The sequence below is a fragment of the Lissotriton vulgaris genome, chromosome 2_1 (assembly GCF_964263255.1).
Source record: "Lissotriton vulgaris chromosome 2_1, aLisVul1.2, whole genome shotgun sequence".
NCBI lineage: Eukaryota > Metazoa > Chordata > Amphibia > Caudata > Salamandridae > Lissotriton > Lissotriton vulgaris.
In genome coordinates this window covers 1620641383-1620654440 of record NC_141687.1, presented here as the reverse complement: position 1 = coordinate 1620654440, position 13058 = coordinate 1620641383, and positions in this window count along the sequence as shown.

Below are 13058 nucleotides of genomic sequence, written 5' to 3'. Positions count from 1 at the left end.
AGAGGATTATTACTCTAATGAAGACTCTTATGCCATCAATGAAAGTTAACTGGGATAAACTGTCTGCCTGTAAACAAAAGAAAGACGAGAGTGTCTCCGATTTCTTTACGAGATTTGAGGAGGCATTCATCGATCATAGTGGTCAAGATATGGGCACTGAGGGAGGTCAGAGACTGTTTGTGGACAAATTTGTGTCGAATTTGTTGCCTGATCTAAGCAATAAGTTGAAGAATTCTGAGAGTGCGTGGGCTGTTTCTACTGCAGCCCAGATATTGGCTACGGCTCAATATTATGAAAATAGAGAAAAAGAAGAAACAGATCGAGCAGATAAAAAGACGAAGGAGCTCAAAACGAAAGTGTTGTTGCAACAAGCGTATCCTCCGCGCTCGAATCAGAATGACTCTCAGCAACGGAATAGATCGCAATCGCAGTCATCTAGGTCGCAGTCGCGTAATGACTCTTCTTCGCAGAGATCTATGCTTGGGTACAATCAATGTGCCTATTGTAGGGGTGAGGGTCATTTGAAATTTGATTGCCCAGTTCTGCGTGATTGAAATAGTGGAAATTCATCTAGAGGAGGCCGTAGTGGTCCTCAACAGGCTTCACGAGGTAGAGGTCGTGGTGTTACGCAAAATCAAAATTATCGTTCTAATAATTCTTCTGATTCTAATAATTGTTTTGATCAGCATGGGTCATCATCAGGTAGATCCGCACAATACAATGTGGATGATTATTACGTCGATCAGGGTGCTGACGACGGTAATTACTAGGACAGCCATCGACAAGGAGAGGGAGTAGTATCAGTTCCGGTTGATCAGAGAGGGCCTTACGTCGCAGTTGCCACCTCGGGCGTAGTTGAGCCTTTTCTGTTGGACACTGGTGCAGCAAAAAGTTCCATCATGCATTCGAAACTCCCTGGCGCACCTTTGTCTGGCTTAACAAATGTTTCCGTTGGATTCTCTGGCGCCCCTGTTAGCAATCCGGTTTCTCGTCCTTTGCCCCTTACCATTGGGCCACGTGAGCTGAAAGCTCCTTTGATTTTGACTACTGGTTGTGGTGAAAATCTTCTGGGTCTGGATTTGCTGAAACGTTTGTATGCGACTTTGTATTGTTCTCCTGCGGGAGTAAAACTTACATTGGGTGAGAGAGTTATCTCTCCTATGTACTTGTCCATCGATAAGCTCCCACCGGAATTGAGTTCTCTTCCTGCATCTTTGTGGGCAGCAGGTCCCAATGATGTGGGCCTGCTTGATATCTCCCCTTATGTTGTTCAACTGAAAACGAATGTGCGGTTACCACGTATTCCCCAGTATCGTATCTCCCTTGATGGTGAGCGAGCATTGTTAGAGATCATCTATGATTTAATCGAGAAAGATGTTATCGAGGAGACTCGGGGAAACAAGTGTAATAGCCCTTTGTTACCTATCTTGAAACACACTGATCCCTCTAAGCCTCCTGTTTATCGTTTTGTCATTGATTTACAAAATTGTGATTCCTCAGTTCCCTGTGGTGCCTGACATTACGGCTTTACTGACTCTGATTCCAGCATCTGCATCCTGGTTCTCAGTGATCGATCTGAAGAATGCTTTCTTTAGCATTCCGATTGCTGAGGAGAGCAGGGACCTTTTCGGTTTCTCTCTAGGTGGCCGCAGCTTTAGGTTTAAACGCGCTCCTCAGGGCTACTGTGAGAGTCCATCGATATACAGCCAAGCCCTGAAGAGCCAACTTGATGCGTTTGTGTTGCCGGCTGGTGCGGCCTTGATCCAATATGTCGATGACTTATTAGTGGGTGCGGACACACAAGAGATTTGCAAACGTGCTACGGTGTCTTTGTTGCAACATCTCTGTGACTTACATCACAAGGTGTCACCTTCTAAACTGCAATATTGTTGCCAAGAAGTAACCTATTTAGGTCACTTATTGTCAAAGGAGGGAAGAAGGTTGACCCCAGAGAGAATTGCAGCGATCGCTCGAATGACTGTGCCAACAACTAGAGAGATGTGCTTGCCTTTTTAGGTATCACGTCATACCGCAGGCAATGGATTCCGAATTTTTCATTGCTAGCGAAACCATTGGTAGCTCTTACGTGCAAGGATGTTCCAACTCCTTTGCCATGGACGGAAGAGTGTCAGAAAAGTTTTTCTGAACTACGTGATGCGTTGTGTTCGGCCCCTGTGTTAGGTACTCCTGACTACAGTAAGCCGTTTACACTATACGTTCACGAGAGGGAAGGTTGTGCGTTGAGTGTTTTGACGCAACAATTTGGTGGTAAGCAACGTCCATGTGCATATTTTTCCTCGACCTTGGACCCAGTAGCTAGAGCGTTGCCGAGCTGTTTGAGAGCAACAGCGGCAGCTGCGGTGTCCATCCGACAATCTGCAGGATTGGTTATGGATAATATGCTTACGGTGATGGTTCCGCATGCAGTTGACACTCTCTTGAATCGTACGAAAACCAAACACTTGACGAGCGCAAGGTTGTCCGGTTATGAGTTGACGCTCTTGGCAAGTCACATTCAAATAAAACACTGCAATGTCCTAAACCCGGCGACTTTGTTGCCAACAAATGTGGAATCAGATGAGGTACCGCCACACGATTGTTACTTACGAACTGAGGAGGAAACGAAGGGTCGTGTCGACCTAAAAAACACTCCATTGGAAGAACCCGATGGTACTTTGTATGTGGATGGCTCGTGTTTTAAGTTGCCGAATGGTGATGTGACGACTGCGTATGCTGTGGTGACGTTGAGTACGGTTGTGGAGACTGCAAGATTGAATCAGAACTCTGCACAGGCGGCAGAGCTAATCGCCTTAACCAGAGCGTGTGTTTTGTCGAAAGGGAAACGGGTGAATGTGTTTACGGATAGGCAGTATTCGTTTGGTGTTGCGCATAGTTTTGGACGATTGTGGAGAGAGAGAGGTTTTATGACATCGCATGGTATGAAGATCCAGCATGGACAGCTTGTGAATGATCTTTTGGATGCACTTACATTGCCCAAGCAGGTGGCGATTATTAAATGTAGTGCACACCGTAAGGTGACGGATGATGTTGGTCGTGGCAATGCGTTTGCTGATGAGATTGCTAAGGAGACTGCGAGAAACCTTACAACTAGAATGTATGTGACAAGTTCGGTAAGGTGGCCTGCAGAAGCTGGTATGTGTGCAGACACTATTGAGAGTGTGAAAGCGATTCAGAATGAGGCCACCGAGACTGAAAAGACCAAGTGGAAAGAGAGTACAGGAAAGATGGCTGCGAATGGCTGTTGGATTGATTTGTCGGAGAATAAAAAGTGGATGTTGCCAGATGCCTATGTGCTAGCTGTTGTGACTATGGCACACGGTTTGTCACATATTAGTGCGAAAGGTATTTGTAAGTGGTTGTCCCCTGTATGGAAGAATTATGGTATCGCTAAGTGTGCTGAGAGATTGGTCAAGAGTTGCATGATATGTATGATGTACAATCCTGGCAAGGGAACTCCTACACCCCGTGGCCACTTTGCTCCCCCTTCATGTCCCTTTGAGGTAATTCAGTTGGATTTCATCCATATGGAGCGATGCAATAACCTAAAATACGTTTTAGTTGTGGTTTGCGCATTCTCCCGATGGATCGAAGCCTACCCTCTCAAAGACAATACTGCCCTGTCTATAGCGAAGATCCTACTGAAGGAATACTTTCCCCGGTATGGAATGCCACGGATTGTGTGGTCTGATAATGGAAGTGAGTTTGTGGGGAGTGTGATGAAGAGTGTGTGTAAGGGCCTTGGAATTACACAAAAATTCCATAGTGCCAACCATCCCCAGTCAGCAGGTTTGGTTGAGGGGTACAATGGTACTCTTAAACTAAAACTCGCAAAGATTCAGGCTACGACTGGTCTCTCGTGGCCTGACGCTTTGCCCCTGGCTCTTTTGTCAACTAGGGCGATTGTACACTCTCGAGTAGGGCTCAGCCCATATGAGATTGTGTTTGGCCGTCCTGCAAATATTTGGGGGGTTCCTAGACCCAGTGCATTTGCTGATCTTGAGTATCCAATGCTGATTGATTACCTTCATGATCTGACTGCTAAACTGAGGTTAATTCATCAACAGGTCTTTGAAGCACTGCCGGCGCAGACGGAGGGTCCAGGCCACCAGCTCCAACCCGGAGACTGGGTGGTTACGAGGAACTTTGGCCGAAAACGAAATCTTGAGCCAAGGTTCATTGGGCCCTTTCAAGTGCTCCTTGCCACGAGAACTGCTGTTCGTTTGGAGGGCCGCAAGCATTGGGTGCATGCCACCCACACCAAAAAGGTACCAATACCCTTACCAGCAGACTCGTGGGTGAGGACGGGCATCGCCTCATCTGAAACGGAGGTTTTGCCGAATTTTGTGCCATTCAGTGACGCTCAGCCTGTGGGAGAGACTTCAGTGCAGCCGGACGATACTGTTGAACGTTTGTCATTGGAGAACTCAAGATCTGAACTATTGTCTGACCGACAGGACTCTGTTTCATCATCCGACCAACTGTTTGAAGAGCAGACTCGCCCTGGAAGAAGCAGATATTTTCTCCGTTCTAACACTAGAGACTAATAAAAGAAAATTATTTTTGCTTTTTCCGTTTTGAAATGCACGTTACCCCATTATCACTTTGAACATTTTTGAATAACTGTGATTTTTGTATGAATTGTGAGTTTTTCCGCACATGTGTATTTGATTCCACAGCTAGGAGATTCTGTATATATTGTTTAGAACCTTACATCCGGGTGGACCGTAGGGCCGTGCGGGTACTTCCTTCTGTTTAGTAGGTCCTGACACTAGGTTGGAGACCTTCGATTCCTAGGAACTCCTGGGGATTGACTATTGCTACACAGAACGAAGTGCGTCAAGAACGTTGCGGACGGTTTTAGAGGATGGCTTTCTCAAAGCTGTCGGAATTGGAAAAGACAACCTCAAAGATTCGAACTGCATAGGATTGTACGTACTAAATGGTTCATGTTTCAGGTGTTCCTTCTATTCCTGTTTCTTCGTTATTGGTGGGTGGAGTTTATTATGTGATACAGTCATTATTGCCTTCTGTTTCACCTACCCCTTCTTCTGAACCTAAACCTACTTCCACGGTTTCCCCTCATTCCTTCCACATCTTACCACAACACAAGTAGGTTAGACGTGCGGAATTCATGAACAATTCCTTCGTTCAGCTCCTTCATCAGCATCAGTTGGTAATGAACACTACCAATTGTTGGGTGTGTGGGTTAATGCCACATATCACAGATAGGGGAATTCCGTACTTGGTCCTTCCTTACAGTTCCCAGGGTTCAGCTCGAGCATTCCAAACAATGTTTCGTAGCGCACTAGATTCTTACCCCCATCGAGAGCCACGCACTGCAGATCATGGTCCTGGCCCGTACCACAAGCCTTTGGCAAGAGCGATTGCCTATCTAGATAGGGATATCTTCGATGCATCGCTTATTCCAGAGGAGGAGGTGCGAGCATACCGAGATCTGAGTGAGGCTGAGTATAGCACGTCAGTGGGTGATCGGCAGCTTAAAAGCTTGTCTCCAATCTGGATCGTACCCCATCTCGGAAATTTCTGTCTGAAAGGCCTAGGCCGAAGCCCGCGAGCTCAGCTCGGGAGGAGTGCCTGTACCGAAACTTATGTTTTGCCGACGACCTCTTCCACTGTTCTTCTGACTGCCAAGGGTACTTACTTTGTTTGTTACGACCGCGCATATACATGGTTGCCTCGTGACTTCTCAGGCACATGTTATATTGCGAATTTGTTGCCGCTGACCTTTACTGTTGGGTCGGATTATCATAAGACCAGAGTTGTGAGAGGCGTGATTAGCGAAGAGGACACTGCCGGTCAAGAAGCAGGAGACTACTTTAAGGGTTTCTTGCCGTTTTGGGGACCTATGATTAATAGTAGGAACCTGAGACAGTTGACTCGAGTGGTGGAATCGACCGCTAATATCACTGCGAGCGCCCTTGGCAACATCACAGCAGAGCTTCAGGCGGACAGGCTTATGACGTTACAAAATCGTATGGTTTTAGACGTTGTCTTAGCAGATAGAGGTGGAGTATGTAAGGTGATCTATTCGAGTTGCTGCATTTTCATTCCTGACAACGCTCCAACTGTCTATCAAGCCATCTCGAAGTTGCATAAGATCTCTGAGTCCATACACGTGGACGTAGGGGATTGGACGCTACTCGGGTGGTTTTGGGGCCTGATGTCGACGTGGGGTTGGAAGATTCTGATGATCATTGGGGTTGTTGTAGCATTTCTATTCACGTGTTGTCTTTGTGTGCAGTGTGGTCCTGCCTTATGTGGCCTCTGTGCTGCGACGTGTATAAGGCGGCCGCCTGTTACCAAGGATGCGCTGATGGATAGAATAATGTTGCAGCAACATCTAGATGGTTTGATGAATATCGAGATCAATTCTGATTCCGACTAGTGCTTGCCTACATGAGGGCAAAAGGAGCGTCTGAGGTTCTGTGACAATCGTAAGTGGTGTTTTTCGACTCGCCCGAATATGGTCGAGTCTGGTATCTATGAACCGCAAATGACGAGTTTAGTGGGTGTACGCGTTTTCGCTGTGCTAGCCTAAACCGTTCGTTGGTTTCGTGGGTTTCTTCATCTGAACCCACGGGTTCCATCTTAGATATGGCATCCATTTTGTTTCTTGCCCTCAAGTAGCCAGCGAACGGATACTGTCCGCTTCGTGACCCTGGGATTCCCAAACTCTTGCGGAAGACACGTGCTCCTTTGAGGGTGTCTTTATGATGAGGGGGATGACACTGTAAGGCAGATGGCCCGCTCGAGGCTCGTTTTGCCGTGCCGGTCTATTGTCTTAGTTATGCATTCATTAGGCACGTCTCCTTTGATCCATGCAATCGTGTTTCCTGATACCACCCCTTTTACACTCTTTTCGATCTGTTCGCTATCCTCGTCTTCCTCTGCACCTGTTTCTGACTCTTCCTTGATTCGTTTACAGTCGAACGGAATGCACTAATGGTGGGAAGATGTACTTTTATAGTTGGGAACCGACAAATGCTACTGTAATTATGTTCCGGGCCCTGAATACATGAAAGCGACCCCCTATGAAATGTACTGTGGGAACCGGATTGTAATCTTTTGTTTACCATGTTATCCTATGACGAAAAACTGTATAAAAGGAGCGATCCACAGATACAATTCGAAGCAGGCTCTGTGAACCTACATGCTATGTACTTCTCGTGACTTCGGTGTTCCCTGCAGTAAATAAACCTCGAATCTTTGACGCCGAAGGAAGTGTCCCGTGTCTCTGTCATTTGTACGCCGGAACAGGTAACCCACGAAAGTTTCAGGTGTTATCCCTGGCACCGCTGGGTCTTAAAGAAAACCCAGTCCTTCAGTGGTTGCGAGGGTCTCGGGAGCCCTGTGCTCACGCGACTATCTTGGTTGCGCGCGAAGCTTCTCCAAGTAAAGGATTGTTACTTACAATCTAAACATCAGTTCTTGGCATGTAGTTCTGTAGATTTGCATGCTGTGTATAAGTCTGCCATCTAGTGTTGGGCTTGAACGAACACAAGCTATTTTTCTTCAAAGAATGTTCGAGTCACAAGGATGTGCGGCAACACCTTTTGGCGATAATGCATATGGGCATTGACTCCATTAGATTGTTTAGTCAACTGCTGGTTTGAATGGAGTTAAAGTATTAGTAATGTGAGGTCTATGCTAGGAATGTGAATTAAAGTGATGTAAAGCAGTAATTTGTGACTACATAGGCATGTGGGGAAGAGGGAGGGCCCATGCAAATCTACAGGAATGTGTGACTGTAGATACCCATGCTGTGCATAGACTGTAAAGCAGTGCCTCTCCCCAAGCGACGGCTAACCTGTGGGGTGGGGGTTGCAGTTGTTTGAAAGAGTACGCAGTACTGCTAGTCCAGCATTAGACTTGTTGATGTGCTAAGATCCACACAATGTTTTAAGAAAGTGTGTGGTGTGGACCATGCTGCTGCTTTTGCAAATGTCAGCAATAGCCATTAAGGCTTCTATCTTATGAGTTGAGTGAGCCCTAGGGGGAACAGGTACAAATGTGAGAATTTAGCCTGGCATATGATGTCCACTAGTTCTAGTGGGCACCTTGTACCAGTCTAATCAACCCTAATTGATGGTGGTTGTAAAGTCAACCTTATAGAAAGCTATCTTAGTGGTAGCATGAACCAGCAGTCTTCAGGCTAAGATTTCAGTAGGCGAGTTAAGCAAGTTGTTTTACCATATATAATTCCTTGAATACAAAATGAAAGGACACCACACAAGGTATATATCAAATATATATGTATTTAATCTAAACACAACCCCTCTGCACTCTTTATGAGGTCAGAGGTAAAAATACAATACAAGTCACACAGTTTATATACGATAAGTTGCACAGTATAAGTTATGCCCTAGGGGCCTCACTAACCATATACTAAGAAAGTGGTATAAGTACCACGTGAGAGTTAGAAAGCAGGCCTAGGGCCTGTAGAATCGCTGGGGCTACACTAAGCAACCAAAGGTTAAGAAGTAGGAGACCCACGGGAGTCACGTGCAGTGTCTAAACACAGGCGCAGGCTCCGATTGAGTTCGTAAAAGTTACAAAGTTACAAGTTAAGGGCACTTCCAGATGGACTAGGACAGAACCCTTTTAGACTCAGACACTAGGAGGGCCAATACCCTCGAGACTATCAGAGTACTCGTGTTACCTCACCCACGGAAGCCGGGTGCATAGGTGTCTTTTGATATCGGGTTTCGTCATCGTTTCTATGGAGAGCTGCAAAGAAGTGCTGCAGGCGACCAGAGGAAAATTGTCCGGATGGTTCAGAGATGTGAAGAACCTGAAAGCTGAGGGGACAGAGTCCTGGTCACTAGCCAGTGACCAGGAAGTAACCAGGCGATGTTGGGTGCTTTAAGGTGAAGGTGAGATTGTCTCTTGAGGTCCAGGAGGCATCGACGATGACCAGTAGCTGGATTCGAGCTGTCCCATGATGAATCTAGAGGACTGCAGCATCGGTATCCGGATTGGACCCAACAAGCCTTGACAACCGCAACCCACGCAGGATGTTGAGATTGGCTCTGTTGCAGACCAACAAGGTCTGTGGCACTTCTCCTTTGCAGGGAAGCTGGGGCAAGCCTGCAGCAATTAGAATCGCAAGTCAGATTCAAGATGGCATCTTCAGGGGGCTCACTAGCCAACGGGCAAGGAACCAGGAAGACTCGTTGAGCACAAATGTAAAGGTGGGGCCCACGGGACACTCACAGAGTGTGGGGGCCTGGGCTTCGGGTCAAATGATGCTCAGGGCTGGGACTTCTCGTACCCCAATGCACAACTTACTGAGGCTTCAGGAAAGGAGTGCAGGTAGCAAAATGCAGGATGTCCAAGATGCCCGGTCCCACATCTCTCGTGTCTGCCACGGGTCTCAGCTTTACTGTGGATGTGGGTCGGGGTCAGAGAAGTCTGGAAGACCAGTTCTTGAGTCGCAAAGTCTTCGGGTTCCGGCATGAGCCTTGAAATTGCAGACCGGCAAAGTTGCTGTTAGTGCCTGTTTGAACAGGGTGGTCATTTCTTGACCACAAGGGAGATGTCTTCCATCTTCTAGTCAGAATAGAATTCTGGATAATCCAGGATAATCTAAAATCCTGGGGACACAGCTCGGATACTTATACTAAGGATGGGGGCTTGATTACCTGACTAGGTCCCTCCTATGGGTAAACCTGAGAAGGGGGTGGTAACACCCCTTTCCCTTTGTCCAGTTTCGCACCAGGGCTGGAGGGCCCCAGCAACTGGTTTGAACCGGGCTATGCATGGAGCACCTTGTGTGCCCCAGGCAGTGTCTAGATGCATTGACTGAATGCAGCCCTCCCTGCCCTAATACACAAATCCCCTGTCTGGGGAGGTGCTGGCACCTCCATGGACAGGAAACCTATTGCCCAGGCTGCCCTTGCTGGAGTTTCCCCCAGCAACAGCAGGTCAGACTTGTGTCTGTGGCAGCAGCATCCATTTTGTGATGCTGAGGCTCGGTTTAACTTTAACAGGGTAAAGCAGTAAGCTACATGTCTTTTCCCTCTAGAAGGGTGGAATGCTAACCCCACTGCCAGAATTGGCACGGGGGGAATTGTATTCCAAAGTGTTTGACACCTTACACAACATGTTTTGATAAAGCCAAACCAAAGTTAGCATTAACCACGAGGATTATAATGCACTTAAGAGTATATGGTATGGCTATATCCTAGAACAGCTATAAGGAGATGGTTCCGAAAGCTGCAGAGGGGCTCAGCTCATGCTAGGGCACCCTCTCACATAAAACCAAGCACTCGGCCTCCAGGATTGTCAGGGCCTACCATAGGAGTGGCTTATAGGTGTATATGCGTCTATATATAAAGGTAGATATAGGTATACTATATCCAAGTAAGGGGCGATTACACCACCTTACCCAGGCTGTGTGAACAGACCTGTGGTGTCAGTTTGGGAGGCAAACCAGGGGTGGCACAATACATGCTGCAGCCCCTGGTAGGCCTAGGGTACACCTATGCCCTGGGTACCTATGGTACACTATACAGGGGCTCACAAGAGTGACCCAGTAACCAATCTGGTATGCACCTAAAGTACATGGTATCAATTTAGAGAGAGAACAGCTGGGCTGTGGGTCCGATTAGCAGGCCCACAGCCACACTAAAGTCGAAAAACCAGAAAATCACAGCGAAACGTGGGGCGGGGGTGACCATAGGAAGCAGACCCTACTCTCCTACATACACCCCCCCCCCCAAACGCAGGGACATTAACCTAACCTTGACCAGTTGAGTCTTCATGTTCAAAGTGGAAATATCTGGGGAGTCCACCTGCATTGGCATGGTCAGTCCCAGGTCTATGTTCCACTGTAAAGTCCATACCCTGTAGGGAAATGGACCACCTAAGCAGTTTGGAATTTTCCCCCATCACCCTTCATCTGATTTAGCCACAAGAGGGGCTTATGGTCTGTCTGAATCTTGAAGTGAGTGCCAAACAAGTATGGTCTCAACTTCTTCAGGGCCCAAACCACAGCAAAGGCCTCCCTCTCAATAGCTGACAAACGTTTCTCTCTAGGGGTCAGCCTTCTGCTAATAAAAGCTACTGGCTGGTCTTGACCATCTTTGTTCAGTTGTGAAAGCACAGCACCTACCCCCAACTCAGAAGCATCTGTTTGAACAATGAATTATTTGGAGTAGTCTGGACTTTGCAGAATGGGAGCAGTGCACATGGTCTGCTTCAGCTCTTCAAATGCCTTTTGACAGCTTACTAGCCACTGAACTTTCTTGGGCATTTTCTTGGAAGTTATGTCATTAAGGGGTGTCACTATCGAACCATACCCCTTGACAAATTTCCTGTAGTACCCAGTCAGGCCCAAGAAAGTTCTGACCTGTGTCTGAGGGGTGGGAGCAGTCCAGTCCTTTATGGTCTGGATCTTGCTCTCCAATGGTTAAACCTGACCTCCACCTACACGGTGGCCCAGGTATACAACCTGACTCTGCCGTATCTGGCACTTGGTAGCCTTGATAGTTAGGCCTGCCTTTTGCAGGGCCTCCAAAACATTCTTCAGGTGGGTCAGGTGATCTTCCCAAGTGGAGCTAAAGACAGCAATATCAAGATAAGCTGGACAGTAGTCATCCAGACCTGAGAGGACTTGGTTCACCAACCTTTGGAATGTGGAAGGTGCATTTTTCAGACCAAAGGGCATTACCACAAACTGATAATGTCCTTCTGGGGTTGAAAATGCTGTTATGGCTTTTGCATCATCCGCTAGTATGATCTGCCAGTAGCCAACTGTCAAGTCAAATGTACTCAAAAACTTGGCAGATGCCAATCTGTCAATGAGTTCATCTGCCCTTGGTATTGGATGGGCATCTGTCCTAGTGACAGCATTGAGGCCTCTGTAATCCACGCAAAACCTCATCTCTCTCTTACCATCTTGGGTGTGAGATTTAGGCACCAGGACTACTGGACTGGCTCAAGGGCTCTCTGAGGGCTCAATGACTCCCAAATCCAACATCTTTTGGACTTCTGCCCCGATACCGTCCCCAACATGATCAGGTTGCCTGTAAATCTTACTTTTAACAGGCAGACTGTCCCCAGTGTCCACTTCATGAGTGCACCAGGTAGTCTGACTTGGAGGAGTCAGAGAAAACATATGACTGTAGGACTGTATAACTTGTCTGAAGTCCTGCTGCTGTTGGTCAGTGAGGCTGCCTGCCAAGGCTACACCATCAACTGAACCATCATCAGGGTTCTGAGAAAGCAGGTCTGGGAAAGGGTCACTCTCTTTCTCCTGTCCCTCATCTGTAGCCATGAGCAGGCCCATGTCTGCCCTGTCAACATATTGTTTCAATCTGTTGACATGAAGCACATTGTGGGGGCTCCTGGGAGTTCCAAGGTCAACCAAATAGGTGACTTCTCCCTTCTGCTCAACAATAGTGTGAGGTACACTCCACTTCTCTTGGAGCTGCTGGGGTGACTGGCTCCAACACCCACACTTTCTGTCCTGGCTGGTAAACAGTCAGCACAGCCTTTTGGTCATGCCAGGCCTTCTGTAATTCCTGACTAGCCTCAAGGTTTTTGGATGCCTTTTTCAAGTACTCTGCCATCCTGGAGCGAAGACCAAGGACAAAATCCACAATGTCTTGTTTGGGAGGTTTGAGAGGTAACTCCCATCCCTCCTTCACCAGACAAAGGGGTCCTCTTACAGGATGCCCAAACAGAAGTTCAAAAGGGCTGTAGCCAACCTCCTTCTGTGGAACCTCTCTGTAAGCAAACAAAAGGCTGGGCAGTAGGATGTCCCATCTTCGCCTACGCTTTTCAGGTAGACCCTTAATCATGCCCTTTAAGGTCTTGTTGAATCTCTCCACCAGACCATTGCACTGTGGATGATAGGGTGTGGTAAACTTGTCGCTCCCTCCACACTCCTTCCACATAGCAGTCAAATATCCAGACAAAGTTTGCACCTCTGTCTGAAACAACCTCCTTCGGAAACCCACTCTTGAGAAGAGGGCTCTTGCCACAACAGGTGCTCTTGTGGTCCTTAGGGGAAT